Source organism: Adiantum capillus-veneris, chromosome 24, assembly GCF_014529385.1.
Source record: "Adiantum capillus-veneris isolate H3 chromosome 24, ASM1452938v2, whole genome shotgun sequence".
Lineage (NCBI taxonomy): Eukaryota > Viridiplantae > Streptophyta > Polypodiopsida > Polypodiales > Pteridaceae > Adiantum > Adiantum capillus-veneris.
This window is the reverse complement of record NC_140954.1, coordinates 42,704,968-42,714,697: the sequence shown is the minus strand read 5'-3', so window position 1 is coordinate 42,714,697 and position 9,730 is coordinate 42,704,968. Positions and strand designations below refer to the sequence as shown.

The following is a 9,730-nucleotide window of genomic DNA, read 5'->3' as shown; positions in this document are numbered from 1 at the left end:
AAAAGAGTTCAACCAATTGCACCTGATTGGTAGGTACTTGACCACTCAACTGACCTGGTTTTAATTTATAGATCAATAGGAAGCCGAAAAGTATGATTGACTGGTCCAACTTAACCAGAAACCTATGAAGGGGACCTATGGGTAAGATCATTAGCAGGTCTCTCTAATCTGCTTATGCTTGAGCGATATTGGAGAAGAGGTTTCCATATCTATCTGTCTGTGTGGTTTAGCAAGAGCAATTCTCGTAAGCAGTTGGTACTCGGTCGTAATTGCTACTTGGTCGTACTTGGTGGTGAGCCCGAGCTATCGTGGTCACAAATTAAAGCTCGTGTCTTTACTTAAGTTCTCCACTGCAAACCTGTTTTATTGAAAGTGCTCCAGAGCATGAACCTTAGTTAGTTCTAAATTTTCATATCTAGTTGGTTGGACAAGGATATCGTGTGTGGATATGGGTGATTAGGTTTTTTTCCACTCTTTTTGTCTTTCGGATAAACGCTAATATTTATTTATCAGTTATTTTGGGTATATCGTGGTCACAAATTAAAGCTCGTGTCTTTACTTAAGTTCCCCACTGCAAACCTGTTTTATTGAAGGTACTCCAAAGCATGAACCTTAGTTAGTTCTAAATTTTCATATCTAGTTGGTTGGACAAGGATATCGTGTGTGGATATGGGTGCTTAGGTTTTTTTCCACTCTTTTTGTCTTTCGGATAAACGCTAATATTTATTTATCAGTTATTTTGGGTATAGCTACTCCTGTTTAAGTTTTCATTTCGCTTTTCTTTATCTTTTTAGCCCTCCATTTGGCGCAAATTATCTGCAAATTTGGATGATTTTGGCCTTATTACGATACTAAATAAATGAATCTTTGTGGGTCATTAAATGTGCTGTTGCTTCTAGGAGTTGTCAAAGCATAAAATGGTTTTCTCTGATGTTTTCATACTTCGCAGGTCAGGTAGAAGTTGAAAAGAAAGATTTGTTTGGGCTGTCAGCTATTGCCAAGGCAAAGAGGCTCCCTAGAAAGGAGATTCTCCATTTTTTAGAGAGCAAATCACAAGGGTGAGTCCAGACCCCCCGCCCCCCTCTCCCCCTCTCTCTCTCTCTCTCTTTCGTTTAGTATCTTTTTTGTTCTAGATCTTTTTTTGTGCATAGACATGGTATCGGAGTCACTATTTTGTAACAGATTGGTCTCATCGGTCATTTTGGCCTTTTTGAAGACGTTAATATGACATTTCATTTCATTTCATCTCTCTCTCTCTCTCTCTCTCTCTCTCTCTCTCTCTCTCTCTCTTATGTGATATTGCCTATGCATCCATTATACCTAATGCTTCACACCTATGATAGGATACATGGGGCACAAGGTATTGAATGGTGGTATTGGTGCTAACTATATATGTAGATTTTATTCATAATTCACAAAGACATGGACATTTTCTTATCTGAACAACTCTTTTGGTTTGATTTTGTCTCAAAGGTCATTGTAGCCCTCTCTCTCTCTCTCTCTCTCTCTGCATGCAAATTGAAGGTTGAAGGTAGCAACACAAGGACTTTCAAACGTGTTCCTAGATAGTAAAAAAAGAGAATTCTCCATATTATTTACTAGGTAGAAATGAACGTAAGTAGGAAAAGTGCAAACTAGGAAAAATGGAACATTTACTAGGTAGTCTATATAGGAAATTTTCCTCTCCACGTCTTCTTATATAGAAATAATTCTCTATGTAGAAAATTATTTTCTATATGGAAAAAGTGGAAGTCAAGCTGACACCCATACCATTTTACTACGTAGAAAATATTGTCCATATAGGAAAACATTTCTTACGTAGTAAATATGGCACTCGAGAAAAAAACCTTACTAGACTAACAATAAATGTAGCATTTTTAATTTGCTAATTCCAACCTTGTTTTATCTACCAATAAATAATATGGAGAATTCTTATGATTTTGAATACTTAAGAGCTAGAAAGCATGTTTTATGAAGAAGACAATTAAATATTACATAAACGAAGACACCGCAAGAAGGCTTCTTAATTCCAATCAACTGTAGTTCACAATCACATCACTTTTTCATAATTTAACGAAATCTAGAAAAGAAAAACTTATGTTAAATTGTTTAAAAAGACTGTCCACTTCATCAAATTTCAAATTGTGACCAATTTGTCTTCTCAAAAGCACTCTCTGCGTAGAAAGCAACCACTCCACTAAGCTCTCTCATCTCATCCAATGTGAGTATCCTTTTGTTGTCTCTAAATGTAATCTCCTTCTCCTTAGTTTTGAAAAAACTAGCTTTCAAAACTAAGTACATATCTTCAATTGTTTGAAGATTAAAATACTTTAAGAGGATCGTCTCCTTCTCTTCAACAATTAGAAAGAGGGACACTTGCACAAAATCAATGTTTGTTAGTCAAAGCTTCAACACATCAAATATTCAAAGACATCTTCTCGTAATAGTAGAAATGAATGATGATGAAACGATAAAAACTTACTTTATCATGGATTGTGTCATTTGATAAACAAGAAGAACCGTCACCATTGACATTTTCAACAAAAGCCATAGTACTATCATCATTGATGTTACCAATATCCTAGAACAAAAAGATATATAAATTACAGGTACATATTAAAGTAGAACATTAACTAAATTCTCTACATTAAAATACTTGTCTCCTCTTTTTCTTTGATAAGAGCCTTGGCTTTTTACAAGTCGTAGAGTTACGAAGCTTCTCACTCATCTAGAAAAACATAGCAAATATAAACATAATAAAACAACGAAGTGTATCGATAAGAATGAGTGTACATATATAGGGGGGAGAGAGAGAGAGAGAGAGAGAGAGAGAGAGAGAGACTACATAAGTGAATCAGTGGAGAGAGAACTTACTTGAGATTATGACTAGTATATGACTTAAAGATATCTTCATGAGTGATTTGTTCAATACTTTGAAAAATATACCTTCCGTGCTCTATTGTTTTTGCGTATACTTTCACCATCTTGTTGAGGCACTTGCAAAGACACACTAGTAGGTTTGGAAACCAACTATAACAACACAAAAAAACCCTCTTAGAACATATCAAGTTATGAACCATGCTTTAAAGCCAAAAAATAGAAATCACATGTGATGTCTCCCCCGTCCTAAGAGATTGGGGCATAGCTTTCACTCGTTTTAAGTTACCATTTGTGAGCAACGACACAAAAGATCGATGCTCTAGACTATTTTCGAGCTCAATATCCAAGTTTTCCAAATTCTAAATGAAGAAAAAAAAATATTAAAGAGTATAACATGTTGAACATATCCAAGTAATTGCGTTAATCTTCTTATACCTCATCATCGTTTGGAGTATCGATCTGCTCAGTCTCCTTCCAAAGCAGATATAATTCTTCTCTCTAGATTTTTAGTAAACAATAAGTAGACGAATTAAGTTGATTTAAGTATTACATGATCAAACATTCAAAGAGTAAAACAATACTAGCCATAAGAAACAAACATAACTAAAATGCATGTTACCATGGTTGTAGGATTATTCTCATGTCCACTCTCGTTGTGGCTTTCTTCTTCTACAATCGCCACATTCAGATCTAGATTTCCTTTCTTAGGATCATGTTCTCCTTGTGAAGTATTAGAAGCAAGACATACCTTTCAACAAGCACAAAAATCATCAAACATAATGAAATATATAATAATTCAACCAAAGAGTTGGAAAGAGTAATACTTACAGGTTTTGAGGTTTTTTCCTTGTCGTACTTTCTTTGCGACTGTGCATAGCTAATGACAAATTGATAGATATCCTCTAATGCCCAAGTGTAAGCTGCATCTTTAAATTCAAACTTTGCAAGATTTCCTTTGTTTTCTTCGATCAATGCTTTAATCTTCTCTTGCTCTTCAAGGTTATGACGCAAATCACTCACAGAAGGGTAATCTTTGAACCACTTTCTTACATCCCTATAATTTTGTATAAACGCAGGATAATGATCCTGATTGTAGTACACCTCTAAAAGCTTTTTTCCATAAAGCTTGCTTGGATCTCTCAATTTGGGCTCAGGTGGACAAAAGATATCAGCGTATGATGGGGTTGGGCGACCATTTTGTGCCATCGAGCAATATGAGAAATGAAGTTATAAACCATAAAGATGTAAAAAATACGTAAACATTACAATTGGATTTTCTTAAAGAGAGCTAACAAAGTATTCCTCAAGATTTTGAAACGAAAAGACTTAAAAGTTTAGAACAATGATTATAGTTACATCATGATTGTAAATGACACTATCTATCAAGGACATAACTATCAAGGATGATTCCAAAATCTCATGTTACAAACAAACTTGCCACATGCATGACAAAAGCATAATATTATTGTCTTTCATTATTTTCTTTTTTTTTGAGAACCTCCCAATCAAAAACTACTGCGACAAAAAGGAATACATCTTGCCAATTAGGATCTTCGACTCCTGCCTTCCAAAGTTGCGCGCTACTTTGCATTTGGAGAAGCCTTGTGAATCGCACCTTTCTTCTTTCCACATCCACCTCTCGAACAACAGCATATACAAACATATGACTAGAAAAGTCACAATCATCACATTGTTGAATTTGAACAATATCCATTTCTGTTACCATATACATGTGGTAGTGATGCGTGTGAACACACTAGGACCGTCGGGACATTTTTTCTCTCTTTAGGAGGTTTTTTCCCCCGAGCATTATATATACGCCCATCACTCTAGGGCTATCTATCTTTCCATTGCACACTAAGTAACACACTCTCTATTGTGTGCCTTGAGCTTCCTTCGTCTTCTCCAAGATGTGTGTGTTTCTCTGCAACCCTAATTCCAACAATTGGTATCAGAGCAGGTTGCGTCCTCCCGGGCTTAGTCGCCAGCTGCTCCAATACACGCTTGCTCACTTTCTCCGATTTCAGTGAGCTTTGGTGAGCGTTCGCAGGTCGACAAATACTTCGGGAAGACTCGTAGAGCTTGGTCTGTTCAGATTTTCGATTTGGGCTCATTTCGGCCTCCGTTTCCACTACAGGCAGTACTGCACAGGCTATTTCGTCATTTTGTGCAGAATTTTTGTCAATGCAGTTTTCTGCATAACAGGTGCCTTATAGTCTTCTACGGTTTGTGCTATATAGCACGTGTTGTTCCCGCTCCGTTTCTCCTATTTTCGGGTAGTTTTCACATCACATTAGAAAAAGTTTGGACTCAAAAATGGGCCTTGTAAGAAATTCCAGGTTAGCTTAGAGAGAGATAATAAAAAGTCCCTAATTTCATTTTTGATATTCACTTTCAAAAAAACTCGGATATCAGATTTGGGGGGTACGTTTATTAAAACTCTCAAAAAGTGTTCAGACAATGATAACATACGACGGCTCCGAATTGAACGCCGATTGTCTCAATCTTTATCGAACTGTCCAGAGAATACGAGCCCCTCCACAAGAAGAATAAGCAAGGCATCCTTTCCGAAGCTTCAAAAGAGAACTTCAGATTTCAAGGTAAAAAAAGCGTCGATCTTTGGGTGGATGGCAGGATATATCCTGAGCATCCTATCACCAACTCAACTCCACCGTTTAGAAACATAACGTCATTGCTGAACTATGTAGGAGACGGTTATTCTGGTTTATATGGCTACACCAAGCATTTGGTGGCCAAAAGTGATATTCTTAAGCTTGAGAGAGACCTTGCACACAAAGAAAACTTTTGCTTGAAGCAAACTGTGACAAAGTGCGCTCAACAACTGAAAGGCAAGGACGAAAGCATCACGTAGCTCATGCAGGATCTCAGAGAAAAAAACACTGTCTTGGGTCCTCGATTAAGAGAACGAAGCTTACGAGACATTGAACAACCGAAGGTTGGTTCTGGGGGTTTGAAGAAGAGGGTTAAAGCAATCAAGTAAGATTATCATTCAAGCACGTTTAATTCATCTTTACATTTGTAGTTTTATATCTTACTTTTCATATTTATGCTTAGATCGTTGTTACATCCTCAGTCAAATATTGACAACAACACACCAACTTCTTCAATTCCTTATGGTCTCATACTAAAACGCAAAGATGTCGTCGGACTTTTGGACGATAAGCGCTACTGCAAGATTTTTGCTAAGCAACTTGACACTCTTTTGAAACAGAATCAACTCCAAACACGTGATGTTCAGTCAATTTTGGATGAAGCCGGAATATCCAACAAAGGTTATTCTGCAATTTTTAGGTATGTCTGGTGTTTGAATCAATTGTCTTCACCTGTCAAATCAAATGTCTGCAATTTTTAGGTATATTGGATATGTGTAGCATTTGAAAACTTGAAAATAGTCCATTTACTTAATTTTCTGTTTACAGAACTATGCAACAACAAAGTAAGAAGTTCAATCTCAAGCACACGTTGCTGCCAAATCCTTTCTCCATTCGAAAGACAAGACTGGAGGTCAACTAGGAAGTGCTTCGGACATTGGGCACTCCTTTTCACATTGAAGCAATGTACAAATCGCCATCAGCAGAGGAAGTGGTCTATGACAAATACAATAATATATTTTATGATTTAGTAGCTTTGCAGACATATATTGTTCAATTGTTCGAGGTTTCTCAAGAGGAATGCAATGGAGTCTTGAAGTTTGTGCTTAAACTGGATGAGTGCGAGCTAGTGAAAGAGACAAAGGTTGAGCGTGTCACAATAACACTTATGAATAGAGCATTAGATGAAAGCATTGCTTCAGACGAACCTAGAAACTTTAGCATGCAATCCGAAAACAATATTTTCTTATTAGCCACATTCAAGGTTTGATATCAACAAGTTTTTGCTTTAAAAAATGGTTAGACATGTTTCATTTGATTGGTTTGGTTTTCCCATTTCAGGTGCCTGGAGAGAATTTCGATATTCTTAACTGGGTTTTCTATCAAACAAGTATTCCTGAAGTCATAAGCGAACAGAGAAATGGAAAGACACTCGATGTATTAGGCATGGGTTCATACACAGTAGAGTGGCATATGACAGGAGATCTCAAAACCCTAAAGTGTATGTACAACATCTCAAAAGGAGCAACAAGTAAAAGACCTTGTTTGTATTGCATGGGAGGAGTCATTGGTCTTGACAAAAGAAATTGGAGGAGAGCACCGGACAGGCACTTGCAGGACCTTAACTTCCGCCCAGTGTTGGATATTCCACTATCCAGAGTACATATTTGCACGATGCATGCACTCTACAAAATCATTGAGAAACTTATGTTTCTGTACATTTATTTTGCTTGGACCACTCGGCCAGCATCAGCAAAACAAAGGGCTATATTATCATTGGAAATAGTTTTCTCAGATATGGCCTTGCATGGAGGACATGTGAAAATAGAGCAGGACGAGAAGAGGTCTAAGAATGGTCAAGATGTGCCAAAGAAGTTGTCTATTGGCGGTGTGAAATCCCGTCTCTTCTTGTCGATGCCAACAAGTGGCAGACAACGCAAAAGCCAAAGTGCTCAGGAAAGGTTGACATTGAGATACAACCGGTGGAGAAACCTGCACAATGCAGTGGTTGACCACGCAAACAATGGTGCAGCAAGGACTCGCAAAGCGAACGTGTGGAAAAGTTTGGATTCCATATTCAAGTTTTGTGAGCTCAATACTTGGAGAGATACTGACTATACATTGTTTCAAGACGCTCAGGAGACCTTCCACAGGTCTTTCATAGCTGCATGGACAAATCAACACATAACTCATTACATGGTATATTAATTTATTTGATAAAATTGTGAATATATATTTACATATAAACAATAGGCTGGTTTTTTTTTGCAGCATATCATATGCAACCACATGCCTTGGTTTGCTAGGCAGTATGGTAGCTTGGCTATATGGTCTACACAAGGTATGGACAAAACTCACTACCAAGCCTGTGCTGGCTATTTCAGCCACACTCGTCACGGAGGTGGTGCAAACAAAGCCAACAGTTTTGAGGAACTACATCAATGGACTTATCGAAAACTTATGCATAGAACACACCGAAAGGAATGTGTCAAAGACAGTTAGATTGGCCAAGCAATGAGATTAGCAAGCAAACGACGGAAGAAGGAAATATGGGAGGCATCTTCTGCGGCATCGCGACATGCAGAGTGGCGACTTCAAAAAGAACGCACTGGAAAAACTTGGACAACTCCGACCCAAGTTTTGAGACTTCCTAAACATAGCGCATTGTAACACAATATAATTTTTTGTTCCAAGAAGAAAACCAGTCACAAAAGTGAGAAACATAATGTACTCATTGTTTTGATAGAAAATGTACAATTTTTTGGCATCGACAATATACATTGGAGCTTCTCTATTCTTCATCTTCATCAGGAAAAGTTACAAAATATTCTGGCCTTTTTGCCTGCTGTGTGTTATCGTCTTCTTCTTGCCTTGGTCTTTTGCAACCTAGTCCTGCAGGTTCGTTTGTCGACAGTACATTTGTCTCCACCTCCACAGCCACAAGAGACATTTCTTCAGTAGGCAGATGCGCAATTGGTTGTTTATTGCGAAACATAGCATGCTTGTCATACTCTAGTAATTGCGTAGGGTCAGTGATTCCGCATGCCAAACCATATGCTGCTTGGGTCAAAAAATAGCGACTACGCAAACCATACATTCCTGGCCCTTGGCCAAACATATACAATGCGGCCTTTTTTTCTAAACGCATTATTTTATCTGCGTTCCACCTGATGATGGCCCCTCCTAAATATCTTGAAAGTGTCTTCAACGTCATCAAGGGTAGCTCCGCGTTGTCATTGGAGAAGGACGAATGGAAGACCAAAAAACTCGGATACTTAAGATTCTTTAAGTATTTTCCGAGAGAGGAATTCTTCCCTAAATCTCCCATGCCTCATCCACGAGGGCGAGGAATGAAGGTATCATCATAGACCACCAACTGCAACAAATTAAAGTTATGAAATGAGATAAGTAGAAATCAAAAAGGTAAGGCAAATAAAAAAAGATTACCTTCTAGTTTTCATCTTCCTCAAGTAAGTCCTCATTCCATAGGTTGATGCCGCCCTGACCTCCAGTGGGCGCATTAGAGGTTGAGGCCAAAGATGATGAAGAAGTGCTTGCCTTACCCATTTCTTCAATCCCTAGCTTTTCTTGAACTTCCAGAAAAACTTGGACAACTCCGACCCAAGTTGTTTGAGACTTCCTAAACATAGCGCATTGTAACACAATATAATTTTTTGTGCCATAAAGACAACTAGTCACAAAAGTGAGAAACATAATGTACTCATTGTTTTGATAGAAAATGTACAATTTTTTGGCATCGACAATATACATTGGAGCTTCTCTATTCTTCATCTTCATCAAGATAAGTTACAAAATATTCTGGCCTTTTTGCCTGCTGTGTGTTATCGTCTTCTTCTTGCCTTGGTCTTTTGCAACCTAGTCCTGCAGGTTCGTTTGTCGACAGTACATTTGTCTCCACCTCCACAGCCACAAAGAGACATTTCTTCAGTAGGCAGATGTGCAATTGGTTGTTTATTGCGAAACATAGCATGCTTGTCATACTCTAGTAATTGCGTAGGGTCAGTGATTCTGCATGCCAAACCATATGCTGCTTGGGTCAAAAAATAGCGACTACGCAAACCATACATTCCTGGCCCTTAGCCAAACATATACAATGCGGCCTTTTTTTCTAAACGCATTATTTTATCTGCGTTCCACCTGATGATGGCCCCTCCTAAATATCTTGAAAGTGTCTTCAACGTCATCAAGGGTAGCTCCGCATTGTCATTGGAGAAGGA

General features: G+C 37.9%; 1 pseudogene; it reads right to left on the bottom strand.

The window, feature by feature from the left end:
- Positions 1-2,063: 2,063 nt before the first annotated feature.
- LOC147426275 (uncharacterized) lies at positions 2,064-4,086 on the bottom strand (annotated as a pseudogene).
- Between the last annotated feature and the right edge of the window lie 5,644 nt (positions 4,087-9,730).